The 22,501-nt window shown below is 44.8% G+C and overlaps 1 protein-coding gene across 2 annotated transcripts in view; it reads right to left on the minus strand.

Moving 5' to 3' along the window:
- KIRREL1 (kirre like nephrin family adhesion molecule 1) overlaps window positions 1–22,501 on the minus strand; it is a 163,202-nt gene that overhangs the window by 42,413 nt on the left and 98,288 nt on the right. The window lies entirely within an intron of this gene.

Consider the following 22,501-nt stretch of genomic DNA (forward strand, 5'->3'; position numbering starts at 1 on the left):
ATCACTGGCTGTGGCAGTAAGGCAGAAAGATGGTGTACAGGAGGGCAGGCATGAGACCTCCTCCCCTTGCCCCCAATTCAGGCACTTGTGCTTATCACACAGTGCTATAGGGTGGTGGGGGTTCTGGGAAGGGGCTGCAGCTCAGGCCTCTTTGGTACCTGTCAGCCTGTGCCTGCCATCCACATATTCACACACATGTGCCTGCAGGTCAACGTCTATCCCTGGCTGGGCTTGACCCAAGAGGGGCCTTGGCTCTACTTCCTACCCTCATCTCACACATTGCCCCAAAGCCTGCTGGCAGGATCTCTCCCTGGACTCGATTCCCTCCAGGATCTCCTGTGTACACTTGCACCTGCACATGCTTAGCCCTTTGGCAGCGCCCAGTCTAGGACGTGGCTTCTGTCCCGCTCCCCATCGAAGGGAGGCACACATCGCTGCCCGGCTGGCAGAGGGGCCGGGAGCATTTGATTAGAAAACTGCAGTGTAATTGCCTTTAATTGTGAAGCCTAAATGGAGCAGGGAATTGGATTGCGGGGTTTGTTCTACCCCCTCTCCTATCCCCCCTTCACCCAGCTGCCCCTTCCAACTCCCTCCGGCATGGGTCCAGCCAGAAAAGCAAGGACCAGGGCCTGGGATGAGCTGAACAGCTAGCTGATGGGTTCAGAGAAGTGGAAGGTATCCTTGCTTCCTTAGTTGAGGAAAGTGAAGGGATGCGGGAGCTCTGCTCTGCTCTCAGCACCCCAATTTGCACTATTCACATCTATGGAGACTCTAACTTTGTTTCCACTCCAGCCTCGCCTACCTATCATAATAACAATGGCTAGCATTTATGCAATCCTTTAAGGTTTCCAATATGTTTACATGTGTTAAAGAGTTTTCTCATTTGATCATCAGAAAAACCTGGAGAGGTGGCTACTATTGCTGTCCCCATTTTACACATAAAGAAACTGAGGCTGGGAGAGATTACATATAACAAGTAAGTATCTGAGGCAGAATTCAAACTCAGGTCTTCCTGACTCAAAGTCCTGCATTATGCCACCTAGCTGCCTTTTCCAGTCTCTGGTGGGACTTCCCACGTTCATATTCTGTGTCCTAGAGGGGAAATCTGGCCCCACTATCCAATCAGTGGAGCCCTACCTTCTCATCTTACCCTATCCATCTCTGAGAGTGCCTCTGTCAGTATCTAAGGAAAGAGGGAAGAGTGGTGTTATCTTGTGCCCATCAAACCCAGGAGGTTCCTCCAGGGCAAGGGTTGTTTCCTTCCTTCCTCCCTCTGTCTCATTTAGTACCCTGGAGGGTCTGATCATGGCAACAGTAGAGAAACACTTGGTGTGGAGGCAGGGGAGGATGGATGGACAGCATGTGATTTGAAACAATGACTTCTGTTCTCTGTTTAGTAGATTTCTAAGTCCAGCTTCAGTAGTGGGGTTGCAAGGGGTTTCCATTCCTAATAAGCACAAATCCCCATATTATTATTCCATGTTCCATTTCCCTGACCCTTGTCCCCCACATCCCTGACCCTACAGCCTGACCCTACAGCCACACCTTCTAAGGACTGGGCGAATGACCCTCACCTGTATTCAAAAGGATTTTGTGCTTGGAGATCTCAATTGTTGGGGTGGTGTCAGGTAAGAAGCCTGCATTATTAATTCCAGCTCTGTGCTCATGATTATTCAAATTTATTCATGTCCTTGCGCATTTCTTCAGGGAGCTACATGCTGCAAACTCCCTATAACCACTTCTACCCCCCTATCCATTCTTATGGGAGAAACTGAGACATAAAAGGTGGGGGGAGGCACAAGAACTTGTCCTGGGGATGCCCTGGGAGTTCTGGAGACAGAATTAGTCTTAAAACTTTGGGTCCTGAAGTTTACTCAGCACTCCTGGACCCCCTGTACTCATTGTCTATGAGAGGTGAGCAGTTTCCCCAATAGGATAACGGTGAAAGAACAGGGTCTAGTGCACCATAGAGGAAGAATGGAGATAGAAATAATAATGGCTAACATTTATATAATACTTTAAGGTTTGCAAAGTACTTTTCATATATTATCTCAGGAGAAATGGTTTCAGATTCCAGTTCTACCGTTAACTTGTCTGGGTGACCTTAAGCAAATCACTTTCCCTTTCTAGCACTGTTTATCTGTAAAATGAGAAAAAGGTCCCTTGCTAGCTTTGACATTCTCTGATTTATGGTTCTCTGAAGTTAGACAATAAGAAGAACTTTTCAACAAATGAGAGAGTTTTAGAAGGAAATTACACAGGAAATTAAGCTGGGTTAATGAGGTTATGAGAATGGGGGGAAAAGTCATCTAGAATCTGCTTGCTGGGGTCCTGCTTTCTTTTCTGACTCTCACTTCTTTCAACCAGATGATGCCCAAGAACAAAGCAGCAACCAGGAATGAATTCTTGGAACTTGAAGGAGAAACCCAAATCTGTGTCTTTTCCCACTTTACGAAGTACCCCTGAAAGCAAAGTGTGGGGTAAATGGGGGCGGTGGTGTGTTCAGGATGCAAAGATAGAATGAGACACAGTCCCTGCCCTCAAGGGCTCAGAGTTAGAACGAAGAAACATAGTTTCATCCCACCAGAGCCCCAGGCTGGTGGGAAAGATAATCCTGGGTCACAGATCTAAGGCAAATTCTGGTCACAGAGATAAGGACAGACCATCTAGCAGAAGGAGACTCCTAAGACTGAAGCTGGAAAGAATAAGAAGGGATTGGGGCTAGCTAAGTGGTGCAGTGGATAGAGCACCAACCTTGGAGTCAGGAGGACCTGAGTGCAAATCCGGCCTCAGACACATAACACTCACTAGATATGTGACTCTGGGCAAGTCACTTAACTCCAATTACCTCACCAAAAAAAAAAAAAAAAAGGATTGGAGGTGCCTAACTAGGGAAAGAAAGAATGAAGCCAGACCACGAAGACTTTCCTAAGAGCGAGGTTGGCAAAAAAGAAAGGGATAGGACTAAAAGAGAGTTAAGGAGGCCAGGCTGAGATACAGGGGGCATGTGTGTATGGATCGTGCACAAAGCTTGAGTTTGGAAGTGGGGATGTGGAGAGCATGCATATAGTTTTGTATATATTTGTTGCATGTTGTCTCTCCCATTAGATTGTAAGCTCCCTGAGGGTAGGAACTGTCTTTTATCTTTTTTTGTGTCCCTAGCCCTTGCATAGTGCCTGGTACATTTTGTTATTGTTCAGTTGTGTCTGACCCTTCATGACCCCATTTGGGCTTTTCTTGGCAAAGACACTGGAGTGGTTTGCCATTTGCTTCTCCAGTTCATTTTACAGATGAGGAAACAGAGGCCAACAGGGTTAAGTGACTTGACTAGGGTCACACAGCTAGTAAGTGTCTAAGGCCAGATTTGAATTTAGGAAGGTCAGTCTTTTTCACTCCAGGTCTGGTACTGTATCCACTGCACCACCTAGCTGCCTGGTACATGGCGGACACTTAATATTTATTGACTGAGTGACTAAGTAAAGTCAGGCTCAGAACCTGGCAGTCCCTAAGCTCTCAGCCCTTGGTCCTAGTGACTTGGACTGGATCTCTTTGCTGACTGGGTCTTCCACCAAGCCACAGCTGCAGAGAGGAACCTGCCATTGGAATGAAGAGCACCATTTCAGTCCTCTGGTCTATCGTTTGTCTATCTTTTCCCTCCTGACTGGCTTCCAGGAAGTGAGATGGAAGTCAAACACCAATACTGGCAAATGACTTGCCAGGGAGAGCTGGGCCTCCCTCAGCAGGGAGCTATGGGGAAACCAGCAGGGAGAGGCAGGCCCTGAGTACAGGCATGACAGGAATCAGAAGAGCAGACCAATCCTGCTGGGCCAGCAGGGCCAGCAGCCCCAGTCTGGGGCCAATTTTTGTGAGTGGTTTTCTCTGAATTTCCACCCGCTTTGATCTCTCTCTTTCCCCCTGTCTTCAGACACCATCACAGATGTGGTGAACTCTTAAACAGCCATTGTGAAGACAGGCAGAGCGAACTGAGTAATAGAGACAAAGCCAGAGACACCCACACAGAAGTAAAGGGAAAGAACGGGAAACAGAGAAGCAGGAACGGAGAGGGAGGGAGAAAGGAAGGAATGTGGAGGGGGGAAAAAAAAGCACAGACACAGAGACACCACGACCCAGGAGGAATGTAGACCCACAGAGAGAAAGAAACACAGAAAGGAATGATGGAGACCAAGATGGGGACAGGGTAGAGCCACGTGCAACTGTTGGCATGGAGGTGAGGGAATATGTCTCTGTTCACATAGAAGCTCACTGTAGATGAAGATACGTGATAAACAGATTTTCCCCAACCCTGATGTCTACAGCTCAATTCTGAAAGACTTTCTGCCTTTGCATTTCTGACCATGTCCTGGAGGTGTATGTCATATTTCCTCCATTAAACTGGGAATTGCTGAGGTGGACAAACCAGGGTCTTGTTGGTACCAGGGATGAGTTAAAAGCCAAGGTTAGAATGAAGAAGTAGGGATGATTTCTAGGGAGTGATTAGGAATGAGAGACTGCTTAGGAAATTTCAATTGGGGAGAGTGACTAGGCAGGTGGAAGTACAAAAGGCCCCTTATACACCCTATTCTTAACTCATTCCTTGCCTCCATCTCAGGCAGCTAGATAGTGGATAGAGTGTGGGGCCTGAAGTCAGGATGACCCATTTTCCCAAGTTCAAATCCAGCCTCGGATACCTTCTAGCTGTGTGACCCTGGGCATGTCACTTAACCCTCTTTGTCTTAGTTTCCTCATCTGTAAAATGAGCTGGAGAAGGAAATGGCAAACCACTCCAGTATCTTTGCCAAGAAAACCCCAAATGGGGTCACAGAGAGTCAGACATGACTAAAGTGATTCTTCATTTCCATCCAAACCTCATCCCTTAGTTCAAACCAATCTCTCACTACTTGCCTAGACTAAACAGCTACCTCAGTCTGGAAGAATACACTAATACACATTTCCATAGCACCTAAGGTTTACAAAATGCCTTACACACAATACAACAGTTCTGTGAGGTAAAGAGTAAGCACCTCTATTTTTTTTTTGTTTTTGCTGAGGCAATGGGGGTTAAGTGACTTGCCCAGAGTCACACAGCTAGTGAGTGTTATGTGTCTGAGGCCAGATTTGAACTCAGGTCCACCTAACTCCAGGGCTGGTGCTCTATCCACTGCGCCACCTAGCTGCCCCCTTCTCCATTTTATAGATGAGGAAACTAGGGTTTGAGGCAAAATTCCTTGTTTGAGGTCACACAGCTAATAAGTGGTGAAGTCACTTTAGCTGCAGAAATCTCTCTAGTACACATACTGCCTTTTCCTGAGAATATACTCACTTCCCCTTTCTTCTCTCTTCTAGGACTGACCCCTCTCCTGGTTCTCCTAGCTCTCTGCCTCTCCACCCTCCTTCATCCTCTCAGCCTTGAAGTTTATTTTGTTGTTGTTCAGTCATTTTTAGTCGCATCCAACTCTTCATGACCCCATTTGGGGTTCTCTTGGCAAAGATACTGGAGCAGTTTGCCATTTCCTTCTCCAGCTCATTTTACAGATGAAGAAACTGAGACAAACAGGGGTAAGTGACTTGCCAAGGGTTACACAGCTAGAAGGTATCTGAGGCTGGATTTGAACTCAGGTCTTCCTGACTCCAGGACTAGTACTCTAACCTCTGTGGCACCTAGCTACCCCTTGATGTTTCTGTTGTCATAAAGAATAACAATCTCAGATTTGTTAAAGGCTTCATGTCATTTTAGATTTAAATCTAGAACAGATGAAGAAACTGAGGTACTTGCCCAATGTCACAAAGGTAATAAGGTGTAGGGAGCCAGTATTTTAACCTAGGTCCTCTGAGTCCAAATACAGTCCTCCTCTTCCCTCCCCTCCTGCTTCTCCTCTTCATCATCATCATCATAACTAGCATTTATATAGGACTTCAAGGTTTATTTATAAATATTATCTCAATTTTCTCCTCACAACAACCCTAGGAGGTAAATATTATTATTATCCCCATTTCACAGCTGAGGAAATTGAGGTTAAGTGACTTGCCTAGGTCACATAGCCAGTAAGTGTCTGAGGCTGAATTTGGACTTGGGTCTTTCTGATTCCAGGTCCAGTACTCTAGCCACTAAGCCACTAAATGATGCTGTCTGACCATACCTGAAGAGGGGTCACCTCAACAAAATCCCTAGTCTCTGCTTGAAGACCTCAAGTGATGGAGAGTTCACTATCAACCTAGGTAGCCCATTCTAATTTTGGACAGCTCTAATCATTAGCTAGTTTTTTCCTCATCTGAACCCAAATTTGCCCTAGTTCTGATCCCTGGGACCAAAACAAGTCTCATCCCTTTTCTACATACTCCACCCTTCCCCTTCACTCCCCTTTCCAAACCATAAAGGAGAATGCAGGGAAAGAATTTGTGATTCACATCTGTATCACGGCCTGCACATGTAAACATATTTCTGAACATGTGTACACACAGGCCTCTAAGTGGGCACACCTTTGCTCGTGCACAGACGCGTACACATTCATACACCTTCCTTTCTTGTCCCATCGCTGCTGGAATGTCATCTCCTGAGTACACTCAAGCACTGGCAGACCCCTGTACCCTTGTGACCTGAATCCCAACATAGCCCCTTGCTACCTGGTTGACACGCTTCTCCACCTCCCCAGCCCTGGACCCAGGGAAAGAGTGGGTCCACTTCTCCCTGGAAGCTAGCAAGAGCCGAGGACAGAAAGGAACTGGGGTGAGGAGGTGGGGAGGCCAGAACCCTGTCTCCCCAGATTTATCAAACGGGACCGTAATGAACCCCCTGGGCCCAAGCTTCATTCCCTGCACTCTCTGCTCCTGATTACACCAACTGTTCAAAGGAAAGCCTTTGATTCGTGCTGACAGCTTTCAGATGGAACTAAATCTCTCCACGCTCCACTCTTCTTCAGCCGCTGATGCTCCCTCCCCTTTCTCCTCTCTCACATCTCCTCTCCTCCCCTTTCCACTACCCCCTCCAAGCCATTTCTTTCCCAATCTATGAAAAATACAACAGCCAGAGAGGCCCCCTCACGTTGTATTCTCTTACTGAGAAAAGAGGGTTTCAATTCTCCGGGCTGGGCCAGCCGAGTGGAAAGAAAAGAAGAAAGAGAGAGAGATTTACACTTTTGATAGAGAGGGAGAGGAAGCTTAGGAAGGAGGGGGAAGGAGGAGGAGAAAGAGAGGAGGTGGAATGGGGAAGCATCAGCCTGAGGAAAGACAGAGCCAGAGACTAGAGGGAGAGAGCTCAGGAAAGGCAGGGATGGGAGATATAGAGAGATGAGGCCGAAGAGATGGAGAAAGGGATGGCAGTGGGGTTGGATGGGAGACGGCATATGTGCGGAGGGAGAGGAGGTGGGGTCAGAGAGGAGAGAGAGACAGTCACCCAAGGAGGCGGGGCAGGGGAGACGGAGACTGAGTCAAAAGTGAGGAAGAGCTAAAACCAAGCAGAACCTAGGTGCTCGGAAGTCTTTTCCCTTCTCTCCATTGTCAGGCTGGCAGCTCCAATGCTCAGCACGGTACCCTGCCCATCTGTCAAGAGTGCGAACTCCCAGAGAGTAGGGAATGTTTCACTCATTTGTCTTTGTGATCCCAGTGCTTAGCATAATGCTGGCACTTAGTAGGAGCTTAACTCGTGCTTGATGATGGACTGATTTATATCCTGCCCTCTGGCTCATCCAGGAGAAAGCTAGGACACAGAGTGGACACCCAGAACTACACCCCTATTTAGAGTTGTTCTGTCAGATGGAGAGAGATAGACTAGATGACCTCTGAGGGGCCCTTTCAGCTTTAAATCCCTAATTTTATGGTATTTAAGGTCTCATGGTAGCTCCTATAATTCCACAGCTAAGACCCACATCCTCTCTACTAGGCTTCCATGCCCTCTCATAACTCCCAAGGCCTCTTACTCAATAGGAATGTATTGAGTGTTTAGCACTCAATGTGCCTGGCACAGAGTAAGCATTTAATAAATGATTTTTCCTCACTTCCAATACAAAAGGACAAAACAATTTTTGCCCTTGTGGAGTTTATATTCTACTAAGGTGGGGAAGGGGAAAAACAACATATACAGAAACAGACAAATAGAAGATGATTTGAGGAAGGAATGGTTTCCCCTGGGAGGTGGCACCTGAAATGAGCCTTGAAGGAACTTAAGGATTCTAAGAGACCATAGTAAGGAGAAAACGCATTCAAGGCATCAGGCCAGCCTGTGTAAAGGAAGCAGCTAGGTGGCACAATAGATAGAGTGCTGGACCTGGAGTCAGGAAGACTCTTCCTGAGTTCAACTCTGGCCTTAGATACACAGCAAGTAAGCTGTGTGACCTTGGGCAAGTCATTTAACCCTGTTTGTCTCAGTTTCCTCATCTGTAAAATGAGCTGGAAATGGCAAACCACTCCAGTATCTTTGCCAAGAAAATTCCATGGACAGTGTGGTTCACAGGGTCTTGAAGAGTTAGATATGACTAAACAACAACTGTAAGGACAGTTAAGTGGCACAGTGGAAAGAGTGCCAGGCCTGGAGTCAGGAAGACCTGAGTTCAAATCTGGCCTCAGACACTGCCTATATGTGTGACCCTGGGCAAGTCACTTAACCTTGTTTGCCTCAGTTTCCTCATCTGTCAAATGAACTGGAGAAGCAAATGGCAAACCACTCCAGTGTCTTTGCCAAGAAAACCCCAAATGGGGTCACAAAAAGTTGGACAGGACTAAAATGACCGAAAAACAACAATGTAAAGGTAAAGAAATAGACAAAATATGTCCAAAAGGAGACTTGTTCAAATCTTCATTCTGCTTTTAACTCATTGAGCCTCCCCCAGTTCCTTTCAATTCCAGTGCCTTCCCTCTGTTAATTATTTCCATTTATGGAAGTGATTGTTGATCAATCAAAATAAATTAATTTAAAAAATTATTTCCTATTTATCCTGTATATAGCTTGCTTATATGCTCTTTCATTAGATTGCAAGCTTTGTGAGGGCAATGATGGTCTTTTATTTCTTTTTGTATCCCCAGCACTTAGCAGTGCCTGGCACATAGTAGGTGCTTTAAAAATGTTTACTGGTTGATTGATCATTTCACTTCTCCAGCCCTCAGTTTCCTAATTTGTAAAAGTAAATTCTGAGATTCAAGTCCACAATTCAACAAACATTTAAATCCTCTACTTTGTGCAAGGCACTGTTCTGGGAAATAGAAATATAAAGGCAGAAAAATAAAACCAAAAACCAAAACAAAACAAAACAGTCCCTGTCCTCAAGGAGTTTACATACTATAGGGGGAGGGGAGGGAGCACTGGCCCTGGAATAGGAGGACCTGGGTTCAGATTTCACCTCTGATGCTTACTATCTTGGGCAAATCATTTAACCTCCCAAGGCCTCAGTTTCCTCATCTATAAAATGAAAAGGTTGGACTAGTTGACCTCGTAGGTCCCTTCCAGCTCGGGAAATACAATTCTGCATAAATAGGCAAATACCTATGATTATATGAGGATCAGAAGAGTCCTAGCCACTAGGGGGATCTGGAAAGCCTTCCCATGAGGTAGGTCTTGAAGGAGACCAGAAATTCTAAGAGTTAGAAGGAATTATGGGGGGTAGCTTGGAGGAAAGGTGAGGTCAAATGCACATATCTAAGGAATAGCAAGGAAAACAGTTTGGCTGAAATAATTTGTTGGGCAAAAGGATAAAACTGTTAACTCCCCCTACAAAGGTTGCTTAGGCCCAGATTGTGAAAGACTTTAAATGCCAGGTTGAGAATTTGTATTTTATCCCAGAGGTAACAAGGAGCCATCGATGGTTCCTAAGGGGAGTGACATAATCCAACTTGTGCTTTAAGAAGATCATTTTTAGCAGTTTTGTGGAGGATGAATTGAAGGGTGAGGGATTCTGGATGCTTGGAGTCTATTAAAAAGGCTTTTGCAGTAGTTCAGGTTAAAGGTATTGAGGACTTGAGCTATGGTGGTGGCTATATAGGTCAAGAAAAGGGGACACATTCAAAATCTGTTATGAGGCAGAATCAACAAGATTATATCTCTGAAGGCCTAAGACTCTTTAAAAGAACCTGCCTTGAAAGCCCTCGCTTGGAGCCAGGCGTCCTGATTGCCCAGACCGATGCTTTCATTCTGTCCTTTGCCCTCCTGATCCCAGATGGCTTAGCCTCTTCATTTCCCTTCCACTTGGTCCCAATCACCTCAGAGGCCATCTCTGAGATGGGGGAGGGATGTGGGCAGCTGCAGGGGGTGTCTTTCCAAAGACCAGATGGGATTTTATAACTGGCCAAAATCTAGAAGCGCTTCTGTCCATCTGGGCAGAATGCCACTGAGGGCTGCTGGCCGATTAGTCATTGGGAGTGGTAAGAGTGGAACCCACAAAAGGGGGTGAACAAATGGGAGACATTCACTAATTGCTTGCCATGCCTCAGTAGATACCCCTACACATAGCTCCCACTACCAAGAGTTCCTAGCTGATTATTCCTTTAACCTTGGGGAATTAAAAAAAAAAGTGTCTATGGAAATGACTACAGCTCATCTCTATTAACCAAACTTGTCTAGGCTCCTAGATTTCTTCCATGTTCAACCAATCTACCAACCACGTGTGCACAGATCGTCCACTATGTAGAGAGCCCTGTGACAGGGGCTGTGAGAGAAAGAAGTGTAAGACATGAGAGGGGAAGAGTCACTTTCCCTCTGTACCAGAGATTCTTCCCATATGATTTACAGGAAAAAAGAAGGCTGGGAGTCCCAATAATGGTCCTTTGCATGTCCTGCCACTCACTGTCTGGGAGCCAATGTATCAGGGAGAGCAGAACAGGTCACATTCCCTTTGTAGTCCTAGGTTACCTGTCAGTCTGGGGCCGCTTGGCCTCATAAATGCTTTGAGATCCACCAGTGAAAGGGCCAGGAGGAGCAAAGTCTTGCAGCTGATCTGCTTCTTTTGAACCTCAAACTCCCTCTGCCCTGCCAACCCCAAGACACCATGAGCCAAGACCAAACTGACAACTATATGCAAATGTGTCCTGGCAGGGGATTCTGGGAATGTTTTATGGGAAGGACAATGGTGTAGTGAGCAGCAGGTTTGGCTGTAACAGGTATGACAAGCAGAGATGGGGTGGGGGTGGGGGGGTCAGGTGGTGTGGATGGTTCAGCAGAAAAATTAAATTTCACTCTGGCTTACATGGGGAAGGGAAGTGAATGAAGCAGGGAGTCAGGTGGCAGCCAACGGTAGAAATCAGAAAAGAGAGAAAGAGGTAAAGGGGGGGAGTGAGAACCAGAGACAGAAACAAAAAGGGGAGAGAGAGGAAAGAGAGAGAGAGAGAGAGAGAGAGAGAGAAAAGAGGACAAAAGCAGAGAAGGAAGAAGGGAAGAGAGGCTGGGAGACAAAGAAAAAACGACAGCAGGAATGAGAAGACAGAGACCCAGGCAGAGAGACAGAACAATAGGCAAACACAGAGAAGCAGACATAAGAAAAGAGAGAGAGAACAGAGCGACTGTAAGACAGAGACACAGACAGAAGAACTAAGACAAAGACAAAACCAGACAGTGAGAGAAATAAAGGTTGAGGGAGTGCCAGTGAGACTCAGAAAGTGAATGAATACAGAGACAGGAATGAGTTGAGAATGAGAGAAGAGAAAAGTAAATGAAGAGACAGATGGGGAAAAATGTGGGGGTGACACTATGCAGAGATGGGGGAAGGAGAGAGAGAGAGGGAAGGAGGGAGGAAGAAAGAAAATAAGTGAGGACTATGAGAAATAGCCAGGTTGTTGAGAGAGGGAAAGAGAAGAGAGGTTGGGGGAGGAGTAATGAAAGATGAAAGGGGAAAAAAAGTCAGGAGAAGGGGGTAGTGGAAAAAATGAGAATGAAATAAGAAGGGGGACATAGATAATAAGTGGGAGGGGAGGAGAGGTTTTTTTTTTTTAAAGAGGACCAGAAAGAACCAGTGGAGAGAGGAAAATGAAAATGAAGACAGGATGGACAGAGGGGAACAGGAGGAAGGAAGGCTGGAGGGCGGGGAGGAAGGGGACCGGGTGGTGCAAAAGGCAGGAAAGGTCAGTGGGAGGGATCTTGGGACTGATTACCAATCTCTGGTCTCATTTGAAAGTCTAGAACATTTAGGCTGATGAAAAATAAATAAATTCTTGGGAAATGGATGAAATTTCTGTCAGGTTTAGCCAAAAGGGCAGTGGGGAACTGGAAAGATTTTTATTGACTGAGAGACTGAGAAACTAATTCAAAGCAAGGGTCTGCTTTGGGAGCCCATTCTGGGACCCTGCTACTCCACAGTCCTAAGAATCACAGTCTGATCCCTCTCCCAGCCTCTGACATCTTTCACACACATACACACACACACACACACACACTTTAACTACATATATGTTGACAAAATATTTGCTGTTCAGAGTACATCCAAAAGAGTCTGTCTGATTGAACACATTTAACCTTGCTAATTCTAGATTCCTAGAGAACCCCTCCTCTCCATTTCCCCACCCTCCCACCACCTCCAGCTCCCTTCCTGCCTCTGTGATTTGTGTCTGACCTTCTGGTTTCATGGCATTCAATATAATGCCAGTTAAAGAAGAAGGCCCTGGAAAAATGTGCCTCTACATTTCTGGGCCTCAGTTTCCTCATCTGTACAATGAGAGGAGAAGATCTGGTGAAATATTAAGACCCTTTCCAGTTTTAAATCCATAATCTTAGGCAGCCACATGGTACAGAGAAGAGAGAGTTATACCTGGAGTCAGGAAGATCTGAGTTCAAATCTAGACTCAGACACTTAATGGCTGTGTAATCCTGGGCAAGCTGCTTCACCTCTGTCTGCCTCCATTTCCTCATCTGTAAAATGGCAATGATAATAGCACCTACCTCCCAGGGTTATTGTGAGCATCAAATGAGATAATATTTGCAAAGCTCTTTGCAAACCATAAATCACTATATAAACGCTAGCTATGATTATTATCCTATAATCTCTGGCCAAGAATGTTGTAGGTCCTCAGGATTCTGCATGCTGTCCTTGGCTGTACCAAGCTTCCATGTCCACATAATTTATTTTCTATTAAAAATATTCATATTATATATGTGTGTATATATATTCATATATCTACGTAGGTTATATATACATATAAATACATACATACATATATTCAAAGCCCAGAATACATGGGTTCAAATCTTGCCTCTGGCATATAATGGTTATGACACTGGTCAAATCACTTGACCCTGGACAACTTTCTTTTTTTGTCAGTTGACTAGCATTTATTAAGCACAGTAGTTACAAGGCTCTGGGCTAAGTACTAGAGAAACAAAGAAAGGTAAAAGACAGTCCCTGCCCTTGAGAAGCTCACAGTCTTTTGGGGAAGCAGCATGTAAGCAATTATACAAAAACAAAATTGGGAGAAGCTGGATAACTCTTTAAGAAAAGGTGATGACCTGCATTATTGGAGGTAGTTTCTTTCCTGGGAGTTCCTCATACCAATGAAGTCCCAGGTCTTGTCTCTATCCTCATCCTAATCATTAGATTGTAAGCTCTTTGAGTGGAGGGACAGTCTTTTGCCTCTTTTTCTATCCCCTGCACTTGGATCAGTGCCTGGCACATAGTAGTTGCTTAATAAATGGCTACTGAATTGAATTAAATTATTCTCTTTTTAAAATGTCTACCCTTTTCAAAAATTCTACCCTTCAAAGCCCAAAGATGGTACCTTTTCTATGAAGCCTTTGCTAATCCTCCTAGGCAATACTAACTCTCCATCTGTGATTTCACTTGGCACTTTGAAGTATTTCTCTAATTTACTTATTTAATATTTTATATGATGATTATAAATCCCATGAGGGCAGGGCTGAATTTGGTGTCTTTCTCTGTCACACTCTATCCATGATCTATAAATAATGATGTCCCCTTGTTGAGGTAATTAGTAAGTTAGAGAGTAGTGCAGTATGTAGGCAGGGCCAGGTAGTTGTAATAATAGCTGATATTTACACAGTGCTTTAAGTTTTACAACCCTCTGAAGCATTATTATCCTCATTTGATAGAAGAGGAAACTGAGGCTAAGAAAGAGTAAATAATTTGTCTATAGCCTGGAAGTGTTATAGGCAAGAGTAGAACACAAATCTCTCCTCCCTGCAAGTACATTACTCTTCCCTCTGGGATACTGGGAAACTGGTCGGTTGAGGCTTGCTGCTGATTATAAAACCTGTGTGAAATCTGATTTGGAGGGGGTTCGTGGTGGAGGAAAGAAGTCCTGTTACTACAACAGTTCAGACAGGTGGTAATGAGAGTATGCACTGAGGTGGTAACACTGGAAATAGAGAAGAAAAGTTGAATGGGAGTGATACTACACAGGGAGAATTTACAGGAAATGGTGACTAGATAAGATCGAAAGAGTAGGAAGAGCCCAGGATAACACCAAGGTTTCAAACACAGGGGCGCTGAACAAATGGTGCAGCCACTACCAGAAACAGAAGTCGGAAGGAGGTGCAGGTTTAAGAGGAAAGAAAGGTGAGCTCTGTTTTGCTCATGTTGAATTTGTGGGGTTGGTTGAGATAGAGATGTGGGTCTGGAGCTCAGGAGAGAGGTCTGGACTGGGTGCTTTTTTTATATAGGCAGCAAATGCTGCCATGGGAGTGAATGAGCTTGCCAAGAGAAAGAATATAGAAAGAAAAGCAAAGAGGGCCAAGTATAGAAACTTGGGTGGGAGAGACACCCAAGGAACACAGAAAGGAATGAAGAGCCACCAAAGAAGACAAAGAAGAAGCAGAGAGAGGGGAAGGGGAAATAAAAGACAAGGAAGAAGAAAGCGTCCAGTAGGAGACAGTATTTAACAGTGTCAGGAGCTTCAGAGAGGCAAAGGTAATGGGAAATGATTTGGTAGAGATCACTGGTGACCTTTAGGAAAGCAGACTGTTCGCTCAAGTTGTCATTCTCTACACACTAAAGGTCAAGGGTTCTTGGGTTCTAACCTCACTGTCTCCTATTGCACCTGGCACCTAGTGGTATGCCATAGCAGAAAGAATACCAGTTTTAGAAACAAGAACTCAAATTCTAGCTCTGACTTTTATTGTTTTGGTGACCTTGGGAGAGTTACATTTCTCTAGTTCTCAATTTCCTCATCTGTAAAATGAGGTTGGACTAAATCAGTTGCCAAGGTCACTTCCAACTCTAAACACCATGATCTTATGAACCTTCATGGCAATGGAGAAAAATGCCTCCTGAATTAGGGAGGTGGATGACTTGTAGTTCTGAAAACCTCCCTTCAGTTCACTTGATTATTCTTAATTATAATTATGAACATAACTTTCTAATATTCAGTGATGGCAGACATGCCACCTCTAATAATATGGAATCATTAGTCTTAACAATAAGAACATAGCTTTAAGCCAAGAGGAAACATTGCCTCCCCAGTCTCAGCCCCATTCTCTGAGGATCTCAGAGCACTGCAAACATCTACGTTTAGTTCTAAGAACCAATAAAGGATATATCTACATTATCCTTGGGGTGGTCTTAGTTTTTAGACCTCATCTTCCTGATGTCATAGTCCTCTTCGAGAATGAAGGACAAACAACAACAGGAAAGGTAAGAAACACAGGAGGAAATGTTGTTGCTCTGAGTTGTTTTTCAATCATGTCTGACCCTTCATGACCCCATTTAGAGTTTTCTTGGCAAAGATACTGGAGTGGTTTACCATTTCCTTCTCCAGATCACTTTACAGATGAGGAAACTGAGGCAAACAGGGTCAAGTGACTTGCTCAAGGTCACAAAAGCTAGTGTCTATGGCAAGATTTGAATTCAAGTCTTCCTGACTCCAGGCCTGGTACTCTATTCATTGTGCCACCTAGCTGCTCATAAAAATGAGAAGACCTAGGCCAGCAAAGAAGAAACCATGACCAAGATCTCCTGATTCTTAGTCTGATCTTCACAGATCCATACAATAACTAAACTGGAAGGCAGTTTAGATTCTAGTCAAATGCCCTCATTTTGCACATGAGGAAACAGAAGCCCAGAGAATGGAAGTGATATATCCAAAGTCCCAGACCAGGTTATTGAAACAGCTGAGATTAGAACCCAGGTAGGTGGGTTCAATCCCAGTTTACTCTTTTCTACACCAGGTTGCCTCTGCTTCTAAGATTGGTGACATGTAATTGCTCTCCCGTTGGACACTTGAACCATTAAAGCTCATCAGTTAGTACCATTTCAGTGGAGGTGGGCCTGAGTGGGTGGCTGTAAGGCTTATAGAAGAGACTTCCCAGCAAAATTACCTGCCCACAGTCCGTGGAAAATACCATGGCATATGTTTAAAACAAACCCACACAAAACAAAAGGCCTGGATAAACCTTGATCACATTGCTGTAATTTTTTTTTTAAAAAAAGGAAAGAGAAGAAAAGAAAAGTTCATTGTGACATTAGTGCTCCCCAGCAGGCTCAACCTGAGCATTAAAATATAAATTGAGGACACTGGGTTTCACAGCTATATCCTATTTATCTCTTTTCTTACTTTAAAGTAAACTATAAGTTCCTTGAAGGCAGGGAACACATGTTATTAAATCTCTGAATACTCTTGGCACCTAGCAGAATACATTTATTAATAAATTAAACAAAAATCTATATACTTGCTGGTCTATTTTTTTTATCTTTAATTTTCAGAACTGGGAGGAAGAGGGGGCAAGAGATTCAGAAGGAGAAAGATGAGGTTTTTTTTATCTTCAGTGAGACTCCAGTTTAATAGGGATACAAAGTCTTTACCCTCAAAGAGGCTCCAGTGTGATAGAGGAGATAGGACACCCTCTCCTCAACACCCCAGAAAGCAGAGACACAAAATGATAGAGCACTGAGCATGGAAGTGCACAGAGCTCTGGATTTTAGTTCTGGGGGAATGGGAAAATTTAGAAGAAGCACGATGGAGACTATGAATCTGGGAGGGCTTCCTGAAGGAGGCAAGTATAGAACACCATTGAGAATGTTCAGCGAAAAAGAGGCCCATAGGTATGTATATGTTTCTGTAAGAGCAGACAAATATTGGTAAATGTGTTGGTGCATGTGTCCTTGCACCATGATGTGTTTGTTGGTGATGCCTGAGCATAATAGGAGAGTGTGTGTGTATGGAAGGTAGGGGTGTGGGTGGGGAATGGAGCACACTTTGCCAATAACCAGGACATCAAGGTATTTCTAATTAATCTCCATTAAAAAAGATTTCCCTGGGAAGGCAGCTCCAGGAGCCCTGAAATGGGATCCGCTGGATCAATCCTGCTTAAAGGAAAAGAGCTTGAGCATGCTCCCAAATCGATCCATCTAACTTGGTTCATTCTGTGTGTGCAAAGGGCAAGGAATGTTAATTTGCTGCAGTGAGCTGAGGGAACCTGGAGATAGAGATTCCATAATTAACATCTGGAAGACTAGGGTGGCAATATGGTGCTATTAAATATTCTCCCATCCAGCAAAGGGATGTGGGTGGGTGAGGCTTCAGGGTTTCTGTAGTTGGGAGACTCTGGTCAGGATGGGGGGCCTTGGGACCTGAAGTCAGGCCCTTTGGGTCCCTTACTTAGCTCCTCTGTCCCTGCTCCTCCCTGCTGGGCCTGACCCAGTTTGCTGCCTGTCTGACTTGCAGTACAAATGCCACTGGTCTGACACTGGGCATGCAGGTCCCTTCACCTGCCTTCTCTGTTCAGAAGAGGTCCTTCAGAGGAAGGCAGTGACAGCCATCAGCTGTAAGGTACCCAAGGCAGCTAGAGCACGGACTCTTCTCTTTTCAGGCTTTGCTAAGGCAGCAGTTCCTGCATCTCAAGGCATTTGGGCCCTAATTTCCATGAGGTTCAAGGGGAGGCAGAGGAGGAGGAGCACAATGCCCACGGGCTAACAGTTTGCCGAGTCTGCTGTGGTCCCCTGAGGATCCACTGACTTACCATACTCCTACTTTCTTTCTAGCTCCAGTAAAATGACTGCCTTTTAGGCCACCTAAAACAGAGCACTTACATTCCCCCTGTCCCTTTCACTCCCTTAACTAACCGCCTAGTTGCACAGTGGATGAGGGACTGGATCTGAGTCCCAATCTGGCCTCAGACACTTACTAGCTACACAACCCTCGGCAAGTCACTTAACTTTTGTCTGTCTCAGTTTCCTTAGCTGTAAAATGGTGATAATAATAGCACTTACCTCCCAGGGTTGTAGTGATGATCAAATGCGATAATATTTGTAAAGTACTTAACACACAGTGAGTGCTTAATAAATTCTTGTTCCCTCCCTCCCCACTCCAGGAAGCTTCCTTGCATTGATATAAAGAGAAGTTTGTCTTTCCCTTACCCTGTCTATAGAAAAAGCTGGAAGAGACCTTAGAAATCATAGTTTTTCCCATTTTATTAATAGGGAAAGCCGAGGCCCAGAGAGTTGGTGACTTGCCCAAGGTCTGACATGCTTATTCACAATAGCCCATCCCATTTCCTAGAATTACTCTCACCCTCAATTTCACACACTAGATACTTCAACTATCTGTGGATAACTACACTGTTTGTCTTTCCTGTGTGTCTAGATGTCCGAGTTTGTAATTGCCCAAATATGGGTTAGCCGCTCTGTACCACTCCCGTCTTTTACAAGAAGGCTCAAGAAAACATCCCAATCACATCAGTGAAAATAATAATAGCTACCATTTTTATAGCACTTTAAGGTTTGTGAAGCCTTTCCATATGTTATCTCATTTGATTCTAATCACAATCCAGGGAGAGAGGTGCTATTACTATTCCTATTTTAGAGATAAGGAACTAAACCTGATAGAGGTTAAGTGACTTGCCCAAGGTCACACAGCTAGTAAATAATCTAAGTCAAAATTTGAACTGAGGTCTTCCTGATCACAAGTCCAGCACTCTATCCACTGAACCACCTGGAAGAAAGGAATCCAGGCATCTGGCTGCCATTTACACTCACAGATCATCAGTCTATCCCTTCCCCCCCAAACCTCCTCCTTCTATATCGCAGATTTTTTTCTCTCTTCCTTCCTAATCCCCCTGCAGTGGCCCCTTGGGAAAGGGGGTGGGGGAGAGCAGCAACGTTCGATCCCTCACCACCACCCTGCCCCCCAATCCCCAGCCACCCTTCCATCCGCTGTTTCTGCAATAACCTAATGATTTCTCATTTGGCTGCTCGGCCCTCGATGCTGAGAGGCTCCCCTTGATTGCTTGTGACACCAATCTCACAACAAATTTAGCACCTCGTTTCCTGGACGATCCAATATTCCCCCTCGATTATCTCCCGGCGAGGGGGACAGGGCGCCGTGCATCCCAACGAGCGGAAAATGCCTTCCCTGGACGTCAGAGTCGATCAAGCTCACTGTCCTTGGACTGAAGGGTGGGGGTGGGGGGGAATGAGGGTGGGCAGAGGAGAGAGGAGGGGTGGAGGGGAGCAGTGTGCTGGGAGAACGAGCCAGGTTGGGAGCTTAGAGTGTCTGGCAGAAACAAAACCTTATCAAGGTTCTATGGGACCCTCTCCTAGTAATGGGGCAAGATTCTAGGGCTACGGGGTGGGGTAAGGCTGGGTGACGGGTTAGGGCCGAGAAGGGTATTGGGAAGGAGATGTTCAGCTGTGCCTGCAAATCCTCCCCGGTTACTTATCCTCCATCTAGTTTCTAAAGAAGAAAATAATTGCCCAGAGGGGCAAGAGTGTTCTAAGGCAGGGGGCAAGAGACAGCGGGATAGCTCGGGGTCCTGCTTCCTGCGAGTGAGACAAAATTGACTCCTCTCTTACCGTCCCCTCCCCTCTATAAGGCTCTGCTTCAAATGGAATTCCTTTCCCCATCCTCCACCCCCTACCCGGGTCTGTCTCTTCTCAAAAAGTTGTGTTTCTGTTATTTCAAGGAAAGGCTGATTTTCTTTGCTCTAGGTCAGGTTGCTAGGAGGAGCAAGGATCTTGGGAGAGACCTAGCTTAGCTGATTGATGAGAGAAGATGAAAAGAAATCTCTCGGGTTTCTAAGAGGTGATGAAGTGATCCCAGGGGGCTGGGGATTGGGGAAGGGGGGGCGCAGGAGAGCAAGGGAGCTGGGAGAGAGGGAACCTGAGGAGGGTCAGGAGGAAAGGTATGAAAAAAGGAGGGATGAGAAACTCTTTCCAAAAGGTGGGAGATATGCTGGGAGAACTATGCGCTTCTGTGTAAGAGCCTGTGTATTGTTGGGGTGGGGAGGAGTTAGGGGAGCGGTGTGTCAATCATTATGTGGGGAGGAATTCTTAAGTGTATATTATATGGCAGGCACTATGCTAAACTCCAGGCATACAAAGAAAGCCAAAAGGAGTTCAGCAGAAAGAAAATGACCAAAACAGTCAAATGTGGTAGGTGTGGACCCCAGGATAAGGAAATGTGTGTGTGGCAGCGGGGCAGCTAAAAAGGGAAACATGAACTTAAGAGAAAGAGTTACTCTTGTTTGACCAAAAATCTCCCAGAGAGGGGAAAAAGGAAATAACTGAGAGGGAGGGAAGGAAAAGGATGCTTCATAGTATTCTCTAAAGCTGGAATTTACTTTAGAAGTCATCCAGTCCAAGCTCTTAATCAATGTAGGAATTCTACGACGGATGGCTGAAGGGAAGAAAAGCAGGGGAGGTAATTGATGATAAGAGTTTTCAGGGAAGGAAGCAAATGATAGTTGGCATTAACAGGATTTCAGAGACCAACAAAAAGAATCAGGCACCAGTGGCATTTCTGGGTAAAAGCTTAAAAAAAAAGAATGAGATTTATGGGCGGGATGATATAGCAACTTCATCAGTTTTACATCCTAACTCGACTCCTAAAGCTATAACCCTCAATAGTAAACCTATCCTAAAGCAAATTGGAACGACAACTGAATCCAGGCAAGTCACAACTTCTGTCCACATCGATTTTTTCATCTATAAAATGGGGATATAGCACTTACCTCACAAGGTTGTTGGAAGTCTTAAATGAGATAATGTACGCTAAATGCTTTGCAAACTTGAAAGTCAATTTTTATTACTGTTATTATTATACTATCCTAATCTAATAGAGGCAGCTAGATGGGTCAGTGTATTGGGGCTAGATCCAGAGTCAGAAAGACCTGAATTCAAATCCAGCCTCAGATACTCACTTGCTAGTTGTGTGACCCTAGGCAAGTCATTTTACCTCTGTCTGCCTCAGTTTTCTTATTTGTAAAATGGAGATAATAATAGCACTAAACTCCCAGGGTTGTTGTGAAGATCAAATGAAATATCATTTGTAAAATGCTTAGCACAGTGCCTGGCATACAGCAGGTGCTTAATAAATGCTTGTACCTTCCCTTCGTAATAATAACCTCAAACTTCCATCTCACTGTAATCCAAGCCAATCCGTCATTTGAGTATTCAGGCACCAGTCTTCTAGAGAGAAAAGAAACTTTCCTTGGTCAATATGACCTTGGAGAAATTCCACATATTTCCTGCACGGTGAATTACTTAGAAAGATAAGTTAGTAAGTTAGTTGGATGGTACAGGTCTGAGGTGAAGGTGAGTAACTGTTTTGCAGCCTCCAAAGTGTGCTGAGCTCTGGGGAGAAGGGGCAGTTGTAAGTATGTATGTGGGAAGGAGTCTTGTAGACTCTTTTAGGGATTTATGTTTCTATAATGTTAACATTCTGTGTATTTTCTGTGGGGATGAAATAAGGGTTGCCCCTTACCTGATGCCCATATTATATACCGATTATGGGAGATGATGTTAACCCCATTTGGGAAAGCCTAGTAGTAAGATATACCTAAGCTTTATTTAGAGGATTGTGAGAGTGAGGTCAGATGTCAATAAACATTTATTAAGAGCCTACTATGTGCCAGTCACTGCGCTAAGAGCTGGACAACAAGACAAAGAGATCTCTTTGGGGTCAGCACAAAGTCTTTGGGTGGATCTTGGTTGTGGGGCAAACACGGATTTGGGGGAGAGATGTAGCTTGAAGGTTACACGTAAAACACAAACGCCTCCTTTTGGCATTTAAAAGCCCTTTACAATCTGATTCCAGTCTTTCCAAACACACTACCCATTAGTTCTCTTTCTTTCAGTCTGCAGTACAGCCAAACCTCACCCAGGACACTCCATCTCTCACCTCCTTGCCTTTTCACAGGCTGTACCCCATGCCTGGAATGCCTTCCTTCCTCACCTCTGCCTCTCAGAATACCCAGTTTTCTTCAAAGCAGATGTTCCACTGCTGGCTCATACAGTAGCCTAAGCTTTTCCTTCTGCCCCCTCCCTCAACTGCTCATGCATCATCCATTGGCTCTGCGCTTCCTTTTGCATCTCCTTTATATTGGCTTATTTGTACCTTCAGTTCTCCCCTGGGGAATATAAATAAGTTCATTGAGGGTAGAGTTTGTTTTGTTTGTGACTTTGTATCCCTAAAAACTAGCAGAGTGCCTGATACATAGTAGAACAATGCTTGTTGATTGATTGATTGATTGATAGTCCAAATATTAGCTCCAAACCCTAATCTTAACTTCTCTCAGATTCCCAGTTAGGATTCAAATTATTCATTCGTTCATTCAACAGACATTTATTATGGAGAGAATCAC

The sequence above is a fragment of the Vombatus ursinus genome, unplaced genomic scaffold, assembly GCF_900497805.2.
Source record: "Vombatus ursinus unplaced genomic scaffold, bare-nosed wombat genome assembly UNPS02014798.1, whole genome shotgun sequence".
Taxonomy (NCBI): domain Eukaryota; kingdom Metazoa; phylum Chordata; class Mammalia; order Diprotodontia; family Vombatidae; genus Vombatus; species Vombatus ursinus.